Below are 21676 nucleotides of genomic sequence, written 5' to 3'. Positions count from 1 at the left end.
AGCAGCAGGTCTGAAGGATAAACACACTGCTGTAGTACTTCACTTCCCTGCAGCTTCTATGTATCTTAATAGTAAAATGGTGAAGAATGCATTGCGGCTTCATTTCAGTGTGAAATAGGTACCAGACCGAATGAACGTGGTCAGTAAAAAGCTTTCCTCGATTTTGTTTTGTTTTGTTTAGAATCAAAATTGGGTTTAATGGGTTGGAATAATCTCTTTCACTGTTAAAAACTATGCTGGCACAAGTCCCATTGGCCTTGCTCCTAGAAAACTAGAAGCATGTATAGGAGAAGATTTGGATTATTGTTGCTGTTCTTGTTTCAGCTGCTCAGCTTATATTGCAGCCACCCCCAATCTGATGTACTCCAGATGTGCTTGATTTCAATTCCTGAATTGGCTGAAAACATAGCCAGAAATTATGAGAGTTCGAAATCCAAGGAGGCTATCAGGTTGCTGAAGATTGATATGGCCCCATACTGAATTTAGAACCAAACTTCTTGAAATAATAGCACGTCTTTTGCCCTGGGATGCAGGATTTTCCTAGCACAAATCAGGTATGGTAACTGAATGGAGAGGAGAGATTTAATCTCATGCCCCCACTGTGGTGTCAGCCTAGATGGAGAGCTGTCTATTGTGCAAGAGGAGGAAGAAACATCCAATAAAACCAACACTCTTTGTTGCCCTATGTGGATCCTTTTGTAGTTAAAATGGCATCAGGGATACAGCAAGAAATTGCTTCCAGGAAGTTTTGAAAAACATGAAAAATTAGTCTGGGCAAAGTTTTGAAGGGGTGCTTCTATTTTATGAATCTTCAATCAAACCATCCCATCAAAGCACCTTCACAAATCGAAGTGGGGTCCTACTTTGAAGCTGCAAACCAAATCAGGTGTCTTTGAAGCATCCCTTTGAAATGCTTCACAGAATCATTGGTTTTTCTGCTGCTTCTGAGATTATCATAGATAATGCCCAGCATTATACTGTTAACTTCACTTCCATGTATAGAACATGCTGAGTAGGGACTGACTGATGAGGTCTTCTGTGACTTTGCTGTGTAGCTAGCTATATATTTTATCACTTCATTCAACTCTTGGTCTGCTCAGAGCAATTTTGGGGTCCCAGGTTCATGTTACTTTGGGCTTCTTTACTTTCTTAGCCCTGTTAATGTTGCCAGCCCAGAACATTAACTTTGTTCTCTCTCAGGCTAATGGAATGTTACACTTTAGTGCTGGTCTTGCCACCATACTGGCAGCTGAACTGGATAGGTATGGCATAGCAGTTGAAAGTATTGGAAGTAAATTATTGTATTGGAATGTGTGCATTCTGTGGCTCATTCACATCTCATACAAAGAAACATTTCTTGCAAGTAAGAAACATGGGTTATCAGTCTCTACACATGTGATAGGCACCATAGAACTACCATAGGATCACATAACATTGACTTCAGTAGGACTTCTACATTAGCAAGAGAGGCAACCTTTACCCAAAGGGACCTATATCTCAGGATTTCTGCCCTCTCTTTACACAACCAGTGTAACTTTGGCCTTCCATTTCAGCCTAAGTGATCCACAACCACGGATCTATCTCAATGGCGTTCCTTAGATGAGTCACCAGGCACCCGCCTTTCCTTTAATAAAATAATACAAAAGAAAAAGGCTTGGACTTTTTACCTGCAGAGCGAACACAGAGGGGAAGGCTTGTGTCAAAAGAGTAAACACTGACACTGAAATGAGAAAAATAATAAAAGCAAATAAATAAATAAAAGCATTCAGTGTCAAGGACAATGAGCTACAGTTTCCAGGCAGGTAGCTTTGAAGATGTTACTGTCATAGGTCATTTTATCCCTGTTCTTAGCTTGACCTATAGCCAAGAATGCCCAATACTAGGCTAAGCATGGGTGGAGGAAAGGGAGAAGCAATTTTTAAGGCCAATAGCTGCAGAGGGTAGCAAAGCTCAACAGCATATTAGCGTTCAGATCTCTTCCAAGTTTGCTGTGAATATGTTTATTCTACATGTCTACAGAATCATTCAGCTTGGAAGCTTGCATTTGGTTAAACAAAGAGCACTCACCACACAGTATCCAGTGTATTTAGGTAGCTATTATTCTTCCTGTTTTTCAGTAGAAAGACATGTTCCTGTGTGATGATCTATTTTATTAATGACCCCAGGAAATAATTTCACGTTTCTGCAAAATATAACCATTTATTTCTTATTGGCAAATTCTATTTCATTAAAAGTTATAGGATCCACAGCAACCTTAATTCTGTTTAGGTGGCCCAGGGGTTTAGAGCTGCTTCACGTTTGCCATTAAAATTGTAATTAGAAGTTGTAGCCCTGTTTGTCTGTGTGGGTGTGTACAGAGACATATATGAACCAAAGGCATGGGGATCAGTATTTGAAAGGCACCAGTTCTGGTCCCACAAGCTGAATAAGAGAATGGGTTTAGATAAATCTGCAACACAATAAAGAATGAAAGCCAGAGATTGTGAATTAGAGAACATAGAAGATCTAATTGTGTTCAGTGCCACTTTCTCCTTTTGTAGAAAGGGAAAGGAAGGTGCATGGAAATGCCCCAGGAGTAGTATCCAGTAGTCATAGAACAACAAGAGGTTGAGCCATGGTCATATGAAATGCCTATCCATAGTGGAACTTTCCTCAGAAGAAACAAAAGGCATCTGAGAAGACATTGCACAACTGCTGAGTGTGCATCAGAGTTCACAGTCAACAGTAGCTTTCAGGAAACCCCAGATTGGACTCACCTTCCCACACTTCATCCAGGACAACTCCTCTTCATTACATTGACCGGCTGGCACTGACCAATGTACACAGAGTGAATGAGTTGTGACTATGAGAGTGATTGAGAAATATAGGGACTATGATATGGGTCAGTGGTAGAGTCTGAGCTCCACCAAGGGTTAATTATTAATAACCTCTAACACTGCACTGACAATATATCTAAGTCAAGAAAACCTGTTTGGACAACTGGACTCCAGAGCTGAGAAAGGGCATGTGATGTATGCTACTGTGCCTTCAAGAAATGGGTCATAGTCACTACCTGTAGTTTCTGATTTGCAGTTAGGATTCAGAATTAAATAACTTGGATACAGCTGTTTGTTTGCTTTTGTGTTAATAAAAATCATTACTACTTTATTTAATTCACCTATCTGTAGTTTAGTGTTGCTCCTGATTCAAGGACATATCCAACATTCCAACACAAGATCAAACGTATTATTTCAGAGAAAAAATGATAACATATATATGCACATACTCTTCTTTTTTAGGTTACAAGGACATTCAGAACAAATTTTAATTTCCACAGGCCAAAGCAAATGGACCTGACCCCATGTTCATTTTAGATCTCAGCGTACTTTCAGTCCCAGGTTCTCCAGAACTTTAGGGCAGTGTATAAAAGATGATGCTTAGCATCTGCCAAAAACCTCATTGCTTTCAATGTATACTTACTACTCCATGGAGGGAGAATATTAGAATTCATTGACAGACATGTCTCTCTTTAAGTCAGAGTGATCCTGAGATCAAACCAAACTGGAATCATTTCAAAGTCAGTATCTTGTGGGGATGGGTGGATGGAAAGAGGTTAGTATTACCATTTGGTCCCCAGGCATTGTCTAATTACTGTCTTTGTGCAATTCTCATCTTGAACAGTTTTGTGATTTTTTGAGTGGTGGCACGCTGCTTTTCTGATTTAGCATAGCAATTGATTTATTCTATGAAAAAGGTCAGCAAGTTCATTTCTTATCCTGCTTTCTCAACCACCAACAATAAACTCCATCACATTCATGAAGGTGTATTATTGTTGATTCCTTCTGCAGAAAAACAGAAAAAAGAAAAAGAAAACCAACCAATTTGGCAATGATATTCCCCAAAGAATGGAATTTAATCATATTCAATTTTCAAACAATGAAGTTAGGGCACTTTGAAAAAAAAATCAGAGCATACTTTGAAAATCTTTGCACTGATTTATATGAAACTTATGAGGTTTCATTCTTCTTAAGTCCCTAGATTGCCTGCAAATTGAATTGCTTTCTGCTGGAAAATAAAAGAAGATGCTAAAATATAGGTAGAAGGAGCTATGTTTTTCTGAATCTTGCTCCAGATTCTAGAATCAAATCAGGTCAGCTTACTATTATAGCAACCTGGCAAGATTGGCCATTTCTGAAACTGCAGCTCAGGGCTCCAAACTGGATGGGATGGTCTTTACACTTATAGATCCCAATAAAGACTTCAATTCAAGGTCCTTGCTGTGATCCAGTGACCAGAATTCTAAGCATGGATCTGAGAAACATGCAGCCTATTTATTAATTGATCATGAACTCTGTGTAACTAATCTAATTTATGTCAAGAGAATGAGTCTGAAAGTCATCACCCATGATTTTCTCTAGATGAACGTGTATAGCCATATGTATCTTTAGATTCTGGTACTGAAAAACACCACCACCATGAGCAAGTCATACCTGATGTGTTATTTAACTTGACTTCCCTCTAAAATAAAGCAAATCCAGTTGAACGTTGGGGTAGGATCAATTTTAACAAACTAATAACTACCTCAGTTTCAGGTAGCACCCTTGCTGGATTAAACTAACAATCTATTTAGTACCTCATTCTGTTTCTCACGCCAATCAAAAAGAAACCTCTAAAAAGTCTATTTCTCTTTTTCTCCTCTGGCAATAGGCCTAGAATGTGCAATCTTCTGCTCGGCATGTAACAGTTCTGACCAAGCCCACCAGCCAACTGTTCAATGAAGAAAACATAACGGCTTGTTGCACAGCTTTATAATGAAAACAGAATGATAAGAGCTGTGATTTACTTAGATTATATCTCAAAGTTAGGATGAGGCTGAGTTGCAGCTTCAGAAACTACTTGGCAACACACTTCTAAGCTGGCACGGTAGTACCTTCTCCAACCTAACTTATCTGGAGTTGGGGATATCTTAGTGCAGCACTGGGCAGCAGCAAAGGCTGGGCTTCTCTTAACTGGGAAGCTCTGGAGGGGAGGGAAGCCAATGGTAGTGTGCTGAAAGCAAGTCTGAACCAGGGTCAAATGATTGGGAAGCTGTGGGGTTCACAGGAGTCCACTTAAGCCTGGTTCTGCTCCCATGAGGTCCTCTTTCACTGCCTGTAGTCAGTGAATGGAGCAGAAGGGTCAGGGCAGACATTTCTGCTACTGATGGTAGTCTAAACTACAGATTTTGTAGCCACCACCTCCCTACAGTTGCCTCATACTGCCACACCATTGATCGTTACTGCTACATCAGACTGTCACCAGATCAAAAAGGAGCAGATCCAGAAGAAGCAGGACCAATGAGCAGGGATTTGTTTAGGGGCCTGAGCAGCAACCATCCACTTACAGGACAAAGGGAAAAACTGGGCTAAACTTGCATGTGGCTTAGATAGGTTGTGTTGGTGGGCCCTGTAGGCATCCACCTCACCTATCCCATACTATGGAAAGGGAAACCCTCTAGATGTAATAGTCAGCTTGGGGAAAGACCAGATAGCAAGCAGATTGTGAGACTTAGTCCCACTCCTCTTGATTCTAGAGCGGGAGGGCTTAACCCTTCTATCAGTATTAGCTCACCAGTTGTAATGGAAGGTGGCTTGGCTTTGGTTATGTAGGGTCCAAGAGGATGATAGGAGGACTGATAGCCCAGACCCACAGTCATAAATTGAGGAATTGGCTGGTTTACAAGGGGACCAAGAGAGAGGTACAGACCAAAGGGAAGGAGAAAAGCAGTCATCCAAAGCCCAAAGGCTGGGAGCTGCTCTCCCCACCAGCCCTATAGTGCAGAAGAATCCCTGTGGTTTCTCCAGTTAGCCTGTAAAATAAAAATTGCTGTTCAGTAAGGGCCAGATTAATAGCTGCTCATGCTAGCAGAAACCTGAGTAGCAAGGACAGAACAGTGCAGCCAAAGAAGAAAACCGTGTTCTCACTGATGATGAGAGGTAGGAAAGCCATCCAAGGAAGTCATAACCTACAGTACCAGCAGCAGGAGCATATCCCACTGGGAAAGTAACTTCAGGAGGCAAAGAACAACACAGATTAAACAGCAGCAATGATCTCATAGGTATATCATTAATCCTGAAAAGAACATCACAAGTCAAAGGGAAAATGGAGTTACAGATTATAGACAAGAGTGCATAATGGCTACCTACAAGTCAACACTCACCAGCTGGCTCCAGTGACCATCCATGTTGGAGAAGAAGAAGGAGGAACATAGGTAGGGTGGAGGCAATGGTAGCACGGCCTTATGCTACCTAATAAAGCTTCCTCATTTAGAGGGGATCGGATGGCCTTTAAGCCTCTAAGTCATGCACCGTAGGAACGTTTACTTCTTCAAAAGGAAAAATAGTGTGGAGTATAACTCATATTATACTAGGAGGACCCAAAGGACTGGAGGGAGAGGAAAGTCAGCATGCCTGGATTCCAGAAAATCTATAATCTTTGAGCTGCTAAAGGATTGCAACTGAGATATTGGCTGAGTGTGTGCATCACATTTTTGAAACCACCTAACATTCATCTGCAAAAAGAAATGCTGGACCACAGAGCTGCCACTAATCTTCTCCAGTGCTTCTTAGTCTTGATGTCAACATTATGTCAACATGAAGAAAGATGATGGAGGTGACAGTGGGTGGAGTTATGCTGCTCTCAGCAGCATACTGACCTCTTCTCCCTTCTGGTAACTTTGGGAGAATATGTATTACAATGGACATTGATGAGCATTTTGCCCAGATCCCATTAAACCCAGCATGAATCTTCATCCAAAAGTGCTCCAATCTGTGCTCCAATCTGTGCCTTGCCTATTTCACCTATTCCATACATTCTGTACCCTACTCACTGACAAACAGGAGATTGTAAGCTCCTCGAGGTAACAAGTCTGGAGGTTCTGGGCATGTTCAATAGAAAACATGCCTTCCAAAACCCTGAAGGATATTAAAGAAGACAACAATACATTTTATCAAATCCTATTTGTTGTAGTGGAAATCTGTAGATGGACAGCAATCAAGGAAGAGTTCTTATTTTCCCATTCACCTTTTGTGTTTCTATGAAGCTCCCCACCCCACAACTTGCACACATTTAGAGAACCATGCCTTTGTATACAGTATTAGTGATTGTCACATACTGTAATAATGCATTCCATAAAAGAATTCACTTCCTTATACTAGACACATAGTAAACACCTATGCATCAGCCTGAATGGGGGAGGAGCATGGCTCATCCTAGTTAGTTCTCAGGTTCTAAGAACTGGCCTGTAGATCGAACAATGCAGTTGCTATGGAGACTGAATTAAGCATGCTGGGATCTTCATCCTGACAAAGTTATACTATGGACTAAAGATAGAGAGAAATTAATCTATCCAGCCACAAAGCCATTTTAAAAAATGTTACTGAGGCTCTATGCTAGTTACCAGGTAGTGCTGACCAGAAGATAAACCATCCATTAATACTGCTGACATCTGCAAACAACCGTTGACAATTTGGGTCCTAAACTGGGCATCCAGGAAAATGGAACTGACAAGCCAGCCACGATCAGCAATTAAATGTTCCTTAGATGAAGAAAAAAGTCACATCGTGCCACATGCTGCTACACTACTGTATTGCTTGTAACACAGGCAAGAGGAAGAGGAAACCAATTAATAAATTAATAAGCTCATGTCTGAATCCCTGGCATATTTTCAATTCATTCCTTTCCTGAGTATACTGCTCAGTTTCAGGAGTTTGTTTCCATGATAGGAGTTTCATTTCAAGTTCCATCCAAGTTGACTGAGCAGTCCCAAAAGAAGCTTCAAAAGATAACACATGCTTTGACAGAAACACAGCTGGTGACAACATCAGTCTTCCCTCATTTCAGTACTAGGACAAGGGCAGGCAATATTCTTTGGGGCTGTGGACTGCCTTCTCCCCTTTGACTATTTCCCCCCGTGGTCCTGGAGGGACATATCTAGTGATTCAAGATCGCCATGGACAGGACCTAAACTTCTTGCCCTTTGTGGGTTTCAAGATAATAGGCATGAAACAGCCATGCAATTTGCCTTGCAGAAATGGAGCACACAAATGTTCACCCTCAATTTGGCATGTATCTTCCCCTTCCTCCCCGCTGACAGAAATCTGTGCCATCTCTATTGCATCACCTGACCTCTGAAAGACCATTTCCCCAAGAAACATCTGGGCCCATCCTGGCCATGTTCAGAACAGCTCTGAAAACCAGTTTGTTTTCCCAGGCCTTGGGTTAGAATTGGTGGTGTGTTTGATTGTCTTTTACTGGTTGCCTTTTCTTCTGGCATTTGGGTGGTGTTTTGTTGTTGTTTTAATTGTACTGTATGATTATTATTTTTTACTGTACACTCTCCAGAGTCATTATGGAGTTGAGTGGCCTTAGAAATTCCTTAAATAAATAAATTAACAAACGAAACAGCCATTTTGCTGCAGAATTTCTTTTTTTTTTTTAATAAAATTTTTTATTCTTTACAACAAACACAAAACATACATATAAACAAACAAGAACATACAAAGGCATAAAAAAAAACATCTTCCATTTTATACCGTGTGTCAACCAGTTACCAAATCATTGGTGCCCCTTTCATAATCTTCACTCATTTATATAAATTCTCATATCATCTATTCAAAATATACTTGTATACTTATCAATTATCAACTATTAATCATTTATAGCTAGTCTATAAAATCATTTATTACAAAAAATTTTAGCTTTCATTATAGGATTAGTAATACATTTTTATCCATCAATTATATATGTATATATATATAGTAATTAATATCAAATTTCTATTATAAAATTTCCTAATCCATTACATTACTATATTTTCTCATCCAACCATTAATAAAACAAATCCCGTGTCGTATAAAATTGCTTATCTTCTTACTCTAATTTCAAATATCAGTTTAACTCATCTCTGCACATTCCATAATTTTCAATAACTTCCTCCTGCATAGGTACTTTTTCATTCTTCCAATTCTTAAAAGTTACAGTTCTAACCACTATCAAAACATACTTCATTCTTCACTACATGTTTCAACAAGAATATCTCTAGTTTAAAATCTATATGTTACTATGTCCAACCATGTATGAATTTTAGTCTAATATCTTAAAACATTTACAATCAAATACAATTCTTTACTATATATCTCAGTTTTATACCTTATTCAAATGCTTGCATAGTTTTAAGTTCACCCTTTTCATTCAATATCCCAAAATATCTAGCTGTTTATTCATTTTCTATATTATTGGATAAGAGAAAGCAATAATAAATGTCCTTTCAAACATTCTGCTTTTTGAAGCTTCTGTCAGTTCCATCATTGTTGCATTCCCCTCGTTTTTTCTTTAAGCATCTGGAGTAGTTTCTTTCAATATTGTTTTACTTCTTCTTCTTAAGTATTCTCTTAGTACAATTTTCCATTATAATCTTGCATAATCTTTTTCTCACCCTCATTACCAAGAACAAGTCTGTCCCTCTTCATTTATCAATTGATTAACCCTTTTTGATTCTCAGTTTATAAGCCTCAAAATAGTTCTGTTTAGTGTTTCTGATTTCTTGTGCTATTTCTTCCTTTTCCATTGATCCCGTTTTATGTTTAATTAAGTCCATTTTAGCTTTGATGTCTTTTTTTTTTTCTTGCGGGAATTTCTGGAGCTCTTCTTCCAGTTTTTTATAGTCATCCTCGATAGTTTAAAAATCTTTTTCTGCATTGTGTTTCTCGTATAGTCTATTATCAAACCCCTTGTATAGACCTTCATTAAGTCAAAGGATTCTTTATCTTTGTTCTTGCCAAGAGAAAGAAAAAAAAAAGAGAAAAGAAAAGAAGAGGAGGGGAAAGGCTAGGTCTCTTTAAAAATCCAACTGGGGGGGGAATAGAGAGCAAAGCAAAGCTTCTACCAGAAAGAAGAGCTACTGCCACTAAACAAGGCTCTTGTGACTAACTCAAACTTTCCATCTTGAATATTTTCAAAATCGCTTTCAACTCCGCTTTCTTATTTATAGTTATTCGGATGGCACCTGTATAAACATGCACATCCCACTATCTCTTTAGAAAGCCCAAAGTCCTTGAGTATACGTCACAATGAAAAAAAAAACACTATATCAAGCCTCTAGATGGCAGTGCAACTTTCTTTCATTTACTTTCTCTTAACTCCACTTTCCCCATTTCCAAAACAAAAAATATAGGTTTCTTATAACAATAAAAAAAATCTTAATCAAAAAAGAAGCTTGAAATAAAAGATTATTGAGTATTGAAAAGAAAAAGCCAATCCAGTTAAGAATATATTTTTTTAAAAGAAAAAAATCTTGCCAATTCCACTAAAAAGGGAAAGTTAAAAAACAAAGATTTTTTTCCCCCTTTTTTTTTTATAAGGCTCAATCTCGCCGCTTAATCCACTTTTCTTCACTTTTAAAAATCTCTTTAAGTTACTTAAGGTGTTCTCTAAGAATAGTTGAATAGTAAAGGTCCATCTCAGCCGGTTGACACCCCTCTCCTTCTTCTTCCTTTGGAGCTGTCCCGGCTTTCGCAGTCATTAAATGGCTGCCTCTCCTCCGCCGGCTTCAAGAGCTTCTCCTGGGATCAATCTGGGACTTGCGATGTCCCTGAGATCCGCAGGACGCGCCCTTTACGATCACCGTCTCTACGGGACGGCTTAGGTCCATCAGGACCATCCGGGGGGGGAGATATCAGCTGCGATCCTGGGAGCCCAGGATCGCCCGCCGTATCGCCGCGACGCCAGCTCCGCCCTCCAATTTTGCTGCAGAATTTCTATGATGAAGCAATTTGGCTGCAAACTGATTATGTTTTACATTTTATCAAATTGGAAATAAACAATTCACGTGTTCTTCAAAGATCTATATCTGATTATATCTGCCCATCCTAACAGATCCAGCAGAGAGGGCATGTTATGGGTTCCATCGTCTAGGGAGCTACATTTGGTGGGCCCTAGACAGCGGGCCTCTTCTGCTGTGGTGCCTGCCTTGTGGAATATCCTCCCCCTGAAGTGAGGCTGGCTGCATCACTTTTGTCTTTCTGAAGAGCCTTAAGACCTGGTTGTGCCATCAGGCCTGGGGACCCCAGGGGACTGGTGAACTAGTGAGCTGGATCCGTTATTATTAACATCCCTTCACCCCCTATTTCCTTTTCTTATCTGTGTTTTTATAGTATTTAAATAATGCTTTTGTTTTAGGTATTTATTAACTGTTTTAGCTTCATTGTACACCGCCCAGAGTCACTTGTTCTCTGAGATGGGCAGCTATATAAATTTGACAAATAAATAAATAAAATAAAATGTGAAACTGAAGGCTGTTTAACAAAAATATGTAATATGTTCCTAAAAAAAAAAAACTATCAGAGGACTGGGAAATATTAAGTGTAAAACCAGTTTAAGAAAGTTCCAGAGAATTATAAGCAGTTAGTTTCATTTGTATTCTGAATGTATTAAGGGAAAATATTATCAACAATAAGCACATGGAAAAGTCTTCTTGAAGAAGGCTTAATATGGTTATTGTAGAAGTCAGTCCTGTCACCCTAAACTTTAACAGTGTCAACAAACCCTTAGATAGATTTACCTGATCCTTATCAAAGATTCTGGAACAACATTAGGAATTTCAGGTAAGAAAATAATTCTTCCTATAGGTTAGTAAAGAGACAAAAGCAAAGTTAAAACTGAACAAACAGTTTTCACAGTAAAGGAATTTTTCACCCCTGGATTCAGAGGTGAGCAGTGCTTTGCCCCAGATACAGATGATACCAAGTTACTTAGGAAGTTTGAGGAAATAAACCAAGCAAGAAATCACTGAGGAGCTCTAGCAAGAGTTGTTCATATTTGAGAAATGGATATTAAAATGGTAAATGCAATTCAGTATAAGCAAGAATACCGAGGTGCAACCAAAGCAATATCTTTAAATTCATATCTATACTGAAGATATTCTGAACTGCAGATGACTGACAAGAAGAAAGATCTTGGAGTTGTGGTGGACAGCTCAGCAAAAACATCGACCTTGTAGGGTTACTGCTGTAAAAAAACCTATTCCGTTCTCAGGATCATTAGGAAAGGAAAGGAAAATAACGTTGCCAATATCTTAACTAGTCAATCTATCTGTTTTGGTCATGTCACCTCAAAAAAAGACACTGTAAACTTGGGAAAAGTGCTGAAATGATCCAGCAAAATGATCAAGAGGTTTGAGCAATTTGCCTATGATGAACAGTAACAACATTTGCAGCTTTTTAGCTTAGAAAAATGGGAGCAGGACACAATGTAAGTGTGTACAATTATGCATGCTGTGGAAAAAGAACCAGAGAGTGCTAGTAATATATATCCTTAATATCAAGAGGCAGCTGGTTTGTAAATGCCAGTTGCTATAGAACTTGCGTGTTAATGTCTCACTTTTTTGCTTGGCCACTTTGAAAAACAGACGATTGTACCAGATATGCCTTTGGCTTGATCCTGTACTGCTCTTCTTAGATCCGTGGTTGAAATGCTCAGGAGTATCTACAGGAGAGACCAAAAAAGTCAAGATGCAGGTGCGATCATGTGAGCAAAGCTCTGCACCCTTTTTATGTGCTTCATTTTGTTGAAAAATTAATGGGGATAAGTTCATGCACCCAGGACACTCAACCCCTATTTCCAGATCAGACACACCACTCAGTTCAGCTAGCAAAAAATATAGCTTGATGTGTATTTATGAAATGTCAGCAAACAAACAAACAAAAATGGTTAACTGGCAAAATGGGATAAAAGGCGGGCAAAAGCAGAGGGAAAGAGACACGAATAACGAACAAGAAGTTATATTATTTATGTATTTATCTCTATCAAAAGGCGCAGGACTTTCCCAAGCCCCTGGAAACAATCCTGGGTGTAGCTAGCAAGGGCAGTCCCAAAGGAATTGGCCATGGGTGATTCCAGCTTTGACTCTTTTATGTATATAACAGAGGCAGAATAGAAGGGAAAGTAGGACACCAGGTGATCCCTCCTCTATTCTGCACCAGCAAGAAACAATTTGGTGGACAGGAATGTTGTATCCAGCTGAATTGCATAGCCATGGCCACCGTTGTGACCTTTTTGGCCCATCCTTGCAGATGCCCCTGAAATGCTCTGTTCTTAAAAGAGGCAGGCCTGACAGAAGGTGATAGGGGTGGATTAGGAAAGAAACAGTGACATAATAGAAGCGGCTGACCTTAGGGCAAGAAAGCTTAAAGACGGTGTAGTCGCTTGAAATAAGTGGGGGAGAAGCAAAGAAATGGAGAGAGGCTGAAATTTCAAATATTAATATGGCGTAAGATATATTGTCAGATGTGGCTTTCACTGCAAACTCATCCTGTTTCATCCGCATACTTTTACAGGGACTGGTGGTAACTATAGCTTCTTTTTAGAAGTGTACTGAATGAATCCATTTTTATTTCTATTTTTTTCATCTACAGAAAATCTCTTAGAGATGAAAAGAGAGACTAGAGGCACAGCTTACTTTGATTAGTAGTACTAAGAACCCTCTATCTGACTTTCTTTCTTTCTTTCTTTCTTTCTTTCTTTCTTTCTTTCTTTCTTTCTTTCTTTCTTTCTTTCTTTCTTTCTTTCTTTCTTTCTTCTCAGTTAATTGTTACACTTTTGCTACTATAGTATTTTTCATACTGGAAGAAAAATACTGTACTGCCAATTAATTCCCCAGTTTCAAGTGTACCTATCCTTAGGCGCATTAAGTTTAATAGGCCTTTACTTCTCTGATGTCGCTAGAGGCCTTGTCATTAGCCCCATTAAAAGCAGCATGGCTTGTTTTGTATTAAGAGAATCGTTGTAAGTTATTAAGGTCCTTCACGTGTGTTTGATTAAACAAGCAAATACATAGCAAAGGATCTGAATTTCATATGTACCTTTGTATGTTCATGGATCAAGGGGAGAGTGGAGAGATTTCTTACATCTATGAAAGCATTGTCCAGTCCAATGCCTAAAATATTTATACTCACAAAAGCCAGGCATATTTGGTTACATTTAAGAATGATCATGAAATGAAAGCAGTAATAGAACTATATAGGTAAGGGGTGGTGTTACACAGAGAGGAGCAGTTTGAATTCCTCGTGAGTGGGGTAGAGGCATGTTTATCCCTACCCTGATATATGTTCAAGAGCATCCATTTACTTTTATTATTTATTTATTATTTATTAACAAGGTTTCTAAGGCTGCCCAGCTCCAACAGTGTGATTCTAAGTGGTGTACATACAGCATAAAAAGCAAGCAATAAACACCACCACCATATAACTCTGAACATAAACAATATGTAAATATAAAATGGCGACCAAGCAATGTAACAGAACAGTCAAAAGGAAACTCACCCCACTGGTCCCTCTTGCCTGGGGGAAAGGCCAGGCCTTAACCGTTTTCCTAAAGGCGAGCAGAGTTCAGTGAAAACGCAGGCTTCACTTCATATACTTGGGGACAAACCCACAACAAAGCAGGAGGGGGGGACTCTTCCATCCACCTCTTGCCTCAGCATCAGCTGAGCTTCACTGGTAAGAATCACCCAAAGAATAATTGCATGTACAGACCCTTGCTTCATATATATTACATCCCTCTGCAGGCATTAAATATTGTGGAGCCTTTCAGTCACAGTATTACGATCCCCCATCTCTTTATGATCTCCCCATATTCATCTGGGAGGTATTATCAGCCCTTCAAGGTTGTCTAGACCAGGAAACCCAAACCAAGAATACTAATGCTACCTTATTCTAAGGTTAAAGTAACAAAACTTTGCAAGTCTGAAAGCACTTCTCTGCCTTTACGTTCCAGAGAACGAGGGAGGGTCCCTTCTGAGGTGCTCTCTCTACCCCCATTCCTGCTTTGGACTCATATTTTTCTTATCAGGTCATTGTCTCAGCTGTTGCTCTTCCTCCTGTCTCTCAAGGTTATTCTCACAGCCCATTACAGGTATAAAGTAGAAACAGAATTGCACTTGTCTCATCACCTACTAAGTTCCCTGTGAATGTAGACTTTCCCAGTTACAGGAGACTGGGTCTTAAGAGGCTTCCTGAATTTACCAGTATGTACCTCAAAAATTGACTTCATATGACCCAGTCACATTCCTGCTTCAGAAAGTTAATCCTGGCACAGAAAAGAAGGGTTGCTGGTGGAAAGGATGAGCTACACAATGTATCCCCATTGCCTTCCATGCCGACAACTGACAAATATCTGAAAAATACGAATGACACTGTTGGGGGTGAGGATTAAGCAAAGGAAGATCCAGTTAAGTTAGGAAGAACTCTTTCTTCCCTACTTAAAGCATATTTAGTTGGCTTAAGTTTGCAGAAATCATATATCAGCTTAAGCATGTGTAACTTTGTACAGGGCTCCGGTCATTCCTTAGGAACATAGAAGAAAGACACATTAAACCAACAGATTTGAATACTATCAGTTGGCATGAAAAAGATGTGGGGATAGAAAAGGAATTTTCTGTCCCTGAGCTGTCAATAATGAATATATTATTTACACTATCACACTTCTGCTTACCAACTTCCAAGAGTTTGTTTACATTCTGATCCTCTGTTCAGCAACCAACTTAACATCATGATGACCTTCTTCGGTCTAACACCATACAGCTATCAAATAAGGAACGAATATCATCAAATATGTGCATTTATTAAGGCCGCTAGCTTCACGATAAGGAAGACGTAGGGAAATGGGACAAATATCAGGGAAAACTAAAAGAAGGGGAATATGGCTTTTAAAAATGGGTATCAGATCATTAAGAACCGTCATCTCTGCAAGGCTCTTGTTGAAACCAGTGCCTGCACATTATGTGAAACTGCTAAAAAGAGTGTTGCTAATTAAAACACAAATAAATTGGCAGCACATTCCTAGTTACCACATCACTAAACTAGTTACACAAGTGAAAACATGGTGAAATAACCTGAAATACATTTCAGTTGAAGCTGAAGCAGATACAAATGGTTGGAATATCTACTTCATCAGACTCTGAATTAATTATGGATTCCCAGAAGAAATACCCTTGTACGTTTGTAAGGTACTGAGAAGCTGTGCAATGATGATTATAAAGACTTCTCTCTCCTCCAAAGCTACTGTTAGTGGAAGGAAGGGCTGATTTCCTTGTCCCACAGAAACTGTCTGGGGCAGACAGGGGCCGTCTATGCACGAGGACAGTGAGAATGAAGAGGGAGGGATGAGGGGCCTAGCACATTTCTCACTGTGCCTTCTTTTTTGCAGGTTAAATTATATGCAAGGGGAATGTCTAAAGAGGACTCATGTTTCACCTCCATCTGAACCCAGGTTGGTGGGTGCATGCATGAAGGTTTCATAAATATTAAAGCACCCCAACCTGCCTTTCTGTTCTTCTGTTAGAAACCATAAGGCAGGTACATTCCACAGACTTCCTTCAAGCTCCTGAGTTTTCCATTTTAATTTAACTGCTCATGACATAATGGTTTTCAGACAGGCCTTCTCTGTGTTGGTGCCTAGAAAATCTCTTTGGAAACACTTTCTTCTCAGCCCACAGTGCTTCAAAAATGGGCTTTTCAGATATAAAATCCTTGTTCAGACTGGAGTTATAAACTGCTTTTCAATTGAATTTTTCCAGAATTGTGAACTTTAAAAGGTAACATACAAACAACGATGTAATTATCATTGTGTAGAAAGTGCAATAATGGTGTAGAAGTTTTCGGTTATTAACTTCTTCTGGTTATTGTTGCTGTTGTTTTTTTGTTTGTTGTTTGTTTTGCTTTGTTTTTTAACTTGCCAACCTTGCCTACAGTCTTGGTATTCCTTGGTAGTCTCTCAGACATTCAGGCCTAACCTTGATGAACTCCAGTTTTCCAAGGTCACTTGCTCAGACAGAACTTGTCAAAACAATACACTAAATTGGAGGAATACACAAATGATCTAAAGTGGCAAGAACAGTAAAGCAAAAGAGGAAACCATCTTTACCATACAATAAAAAGAGAGCCAGGAGGGAAACAAATGCAATACATGGGAATAACAGAGTCCATATCAGGGCCCCCACAGAGAAGGCCCCATACCATATAGACTGTACTCTGAAACAACGGTGGCCTTAAATCCATGTTGAGAGACCAATTTAGGGACATAAAGGGCCACAAACAATGAAATAAAATGAAAAGGAGGGAGAGAACCAACCCAGACCTTGTTAGCCTTCAGGAAAATTTTGAAGACCTGGCTGTTTCCTTGGGTGTTTGGGCTAAGATGTCAGATAAGTTCATTCTGCAAGGTGTAATGTAGGTTGGTGTACTCTGACTATGGGTTTGGTTGCTCTTCTTTCTCTGCTGTTTTTTTTTTTAATTGTAATTCTGTTTTTATTGTAGGCTACCTGAGTTGCATTTTTGTGAATTGGGTGGCCATGTAAATCCAACAGATAGATAGGTAGATAGAGACTGGTTGCAGGGGGGGGAGGGGGAACAATATGGCAGAGTGTACTTAAAAAAACCTGCTGAAGATTCTAATGCAGTGTTGTCCAAACTTGGCCACTTTAAGATGAGTGGACTTCAACTCCCAGAATTCCCCAGCCAGCATGGCTGGCTGGGGAATTCTGGGAGTTGAAGTCCACTCATCTTAAAGTGGCCAAGTTTGGACAACACTGTTCTAATGGATGTGTTTTTAGACTGAAAAGAAATATCATTTCTGTAAAGGCACAAGAGGTGAATGTTTCAGAGTGGCTGAGTGATTTTTCTTACTGCTAGTGTACAGATCTGCTGATATTATAATTGGAGTATATTATGGGAAGCTACTAGTTTAAGACACATTTTCCACTGCTGTCCTGGGTCAGCATCAGAAAGGCCAAATGAGAAAGCTGCTGTAATTCAAAGCAAAACTGGGCATCGGTTGCTGCAAGGCTCCTTAACACTTGTTGCCCATATCTTTTCAGAAGACACTCTCCCAGTCACAGTCTGATTCATCACCTTTTTTATTTATTTTTTTGCTGCCCTCATTAATTCCTGATGATAACCTTCTCAATTGACAGGCTGAGGCGCTGTGTCAGATTAAATGTTACACACAAATAAGTAGCTAATGGCAGATCTAAAAAAGCTGCAGCCGTCCCGGTTTTTTTCCCTTTCCCTGATTATAAAGATATCTGCATAATGTATGAACTCAAGCATTATTGCTGTTAAATAATGCACAAATATTCTCCCATCTGCAATGCATCCTATGTCCTAGTCATGAATCATTCTGAGTGTATCATTCAGCTGGTTGTGTTTTCTTCCCCCTATTGAAAAATGAAGTTAGTACTCCACATAGATAAGCATTTGGCTAGGCGAGGTCGCATCACCAGAAGCTGGCTAAAACTCCAAACTGAAATGAAGGATGCATTATTAAATGAGCCGAGTTGTCCTCTTTTCAGAATGCATTACCATCAAAATGCAACATTTAGCATTCCAGAAATGTCAAAAAGGGATAGAGGTTCATCCCTGAACACTTCATTATCTGCCAAGACTGGAGTGGAAAGAAACTAACATTTTTGTAATGGAGGTCAAAGCCAAAGAAAGTTGCTCACATACCAATATTTTAAATATATTCCTCTGAAGGCTGATGCAGTGAGGTTCTGACCTACAATCAAAAGCAATGGAGATGATCTGCTCCCTTCTGATTTTAAGCCTTAGTCGCGTTTCCCAGATTAAGGCCAAGGCTTGCTTTCTTATGCTTTTTTCCCCTAGATTATATTATGCGCTAATTAGGAATTTTGCTATCTTCACCATTTCTGCAATAAAGCTAGAAAAAGAATCAAAACAATGTCAATGATTAAATTGGTGCAGGTTGTATATTAAATTTTGGCCTGCTGAGCTTTCATTCAAATAAAGAATTGTGTCGCAAGAAAAATAACTGTAGCATGACAGCCCGGAGACAGCCAAGTAATATTTAGTTGTGCCTATTAAAGCTTTGATATCAGGACAGAGGCATCTGCAGGAGGAGGGTGTCCAAGGGGAGCAAATGGTGATAGCAGCAGTATGCAGTCATGACACAAGCTCCAACCCTTTTGTATGTGTGTTGTGACGTCACACCCAGAACAAAAGGGATGAAGCTAGTATCTCAACGGTGTGATGCGGCTTTTGTCATTTTGGTGAAAGCCTCAGATCCCTCAGGCACTTTTGTGTAAGACCTACATGCTAGTTGAGAAACATCTGCTCTCATTTGTTGCAGGAATATCTTCTTCTTGGTAGTTGTGGGATTCTGCTTTTCTGACCACAGCTACATCTCAGATGATAATGAATTGTTTACAGATTGACCTCATGCAATTTAAAATTGTAAATCACAGGTACATATATTTTGCATGCTCCAGTTCCAAAGCATTTCCTTATTAGCAATTCTTAGGAGAACCCAGGTTATACCATGACCTGAGTATCATCACTATTCTCTGTGTTTTGTGGCTGGCTGCTATTTTGTGACACCAAAAAGAGTAGAAGAAAGATACTTAAATTATGGCCTGGGGATGAGACAAAGTCAGTATCATGCAGATGGATTTAAAGAAAATTGCATTGCCAAGCTGTAAGAAGTAACCAATGATGGTAAGAAGTCATTGATGGTTCCATATTGGAAGAACTGTCAAAACTGGTAACTACTGATAGCCAGTACAGACAGTATTGATCTTCACCAAGATGGGGAAGAAGTGGATCTAGGTCTCTCCAAGTACTTGTAGAAGGTTGGCAAGTGTGTCTGACTCTTTCTTTAAAGAACAAAACAAAACCACAGGAACAAAATATCATTTCTTACCTCAGTTACTGAAAATAAATGCCTAGGTTCTTTCATTCTAAATGTAAGACTCATGCATGTAGCTTATCTTGGTGGACCTTGAGACCCTTGCAAAAAGCAGAGTAGAATTGATTGGCCTGAAATCTGGGCACCTCTGAACTAGATGATCAAATGACCCCAGGGTGTAGTGCTTAAGGTATTGGGGTTTGGACCAGGAAGAGCCAGGACAATTTCTTGCTCAGGCATAGCCCAGTCCCTCAGCCCAGCCTAGCAAAAAGGGATATACTGTATAAGCACAGTGAATAAAGAAACGGCATGTCCAAATAGCAGATGATCTTCTATGTCCCTACCTGACATGAACTCCCCAAACTTCAGCTGCCATTACATAAGCGATTACATAGCCCGCCCACATAAAGGAGTCGCAGCTTGTCCTTTGTCACAAATGCCACAGCAATGCTCCATTCCCTTACTTCTCTTTGCCAAGCGTTTGGCGGGCTGCTGTTCTCCCTCCTCTGATGATCCAAATGCCAATATGAGGGGACCATCAGCAGCCCAAGAAGCAATCAACCTTCGCCAGTTTACCCAACTTGCACCAAAGATGTAATTCACATTTGAATAAAATGATCTCTTCAGATATAGAGCTCTGAGTGCAACATCTTTATGGCTTCGTAACCCTTCTAAGCTAAAACAATTTCCCTTTATTACCATGGGCCCTAAGATTTAAATTGTGGCCTCATCCTATTCCGGCTGGCAGCTCTCTCTTAGAGCTTTCCCTTCACTCTGACCATGTTGGAGCTCTGCCCTCTGAATTCCTTTTTACTTACTGCATAGCTACAACTAAATTTTGCATTCAGATCTCAAGCCACTGGATTCTCAAGCTTAAGCCAATTTTCTATTTGCTTCGGGTATGAAATAATAAAGTCTCCCGTGCACATCATCTTTTTAAAAGTGTGTCATCTTTTACGATTTGTCATTCTAATGCTAAAAGGTGCCTCTTCTATCTGTGCTCCTAACATTACTTTCCATATATACATTCACTCATATACATGCACGTAGAGAGTCCATTTACTCTCTCAAATGGATTTTCTGTCATTTTCCCTCCCTCCCTCCTACTTACAGTACTGTTGTTGATAGTAAAGCAAATACATTTTTAAAAACCTAATAAACTGATACGATGGTTAAAAGGCCACATTTTTCTAGCACTTACATAAAGTGATTCTGCATATCCTGCAGAACATTGTAAAATGGATCAGATCAACTTTAAATAGATGTAGAAAATAATGTCACCAGGTCTGCAAATTGTATATACTTGGAAAAATCAGCAAAGCCAAAGGCTCTGTAGGAGAATTTGTTGGGTAAACAGATTTTTAAAGTCCTGTGGAATGTAAATCCTGTCTACAAATGCAGAAAGCAGCATTATGTAAAGAAGCAGCAAAATGGCTGCCAAGGTGTATGTTGGGGGTAAAAAAGCTAAGATTTCTCACATCCGTTTGTATATTTTTCAGTTGAAATTCCACTCATTTTAACCCCAATTTCTTAAGACTCCACTGCCAATTACTCCACCTTTTGCTTTACAATACTTTGGTGTATACCATTTGGCTCAGATTGGGGGACTCTCTAGCCCAACTCTGCTTTAACTTCTTCATCTGTTCTTCTGTGGTTTGAAAATCAGTGAAAGTAAACCCACCCATCTCTGTTGTTCAGTGGTGGCCTCTGAGGGGGGGGGGGCGGAATGATAGACAAAACACCAGCAGCCTTTCCTTTACAATGGGGTGATGGGAAAAAAAATTATCCCACCTCCGTCTTATAATGTTGGGGAAAATGGTGGAAGTTTGAAGGAGATGGCAGTCCACAGCTGATGAAAATAGAGTCACTCTTGTTGATGTCAGAAGCCTGAACCCCAGCAAATATTCAAGGCAACCAGGCTGTTGCATGAAACAAATGGATCCAGAAATGCCATTCCCTT

The 21676-nt window shown here is 39.6% G+C and overlaps 1 long non-coding RNA gene across 1 annotated transcript in view; it reads right to left on the bottom strand.

The window, feature by feature from the left end:
* Positions 1-8513: 8513 nt before the first annotated feature.
* LOC148214149 (uncharacterized) overlaps positions 8514-21676 on the bottom strand; it is a 30236-nt gene continuing 17073 nt past the window's right edge. The window contains exon 4 of the long non-coding RNA XR_015793454.1: positions 8514-12501. This is a non-coding gene — a long non-coding RNA (uncharacterized LOC148214149). The remainder of the gene's footprint in view (positions 12502-21676) is intronic.

The sequence above is a fragment of the Python bivittatus genome, unplaced genomic scaffold (assembly GCF_059951505.1).
Source record: "Python bivittatus isolate LINGU-HERP-01145 unplaced genomic scaffold, Pbiv_v1 ctg000700_np1212, whole genome shotgun sequence".
Lineage (NCBI taxonomy): Eukaryota > Metazoa > Chordata > Lepidosauria > Squamata > Pythonidae > Python > Python bivittatus.
Note: the sequence above shows the minus strand (reverse complement) of the source record. Positions and strands in the feature narration are given on the sequence as shown.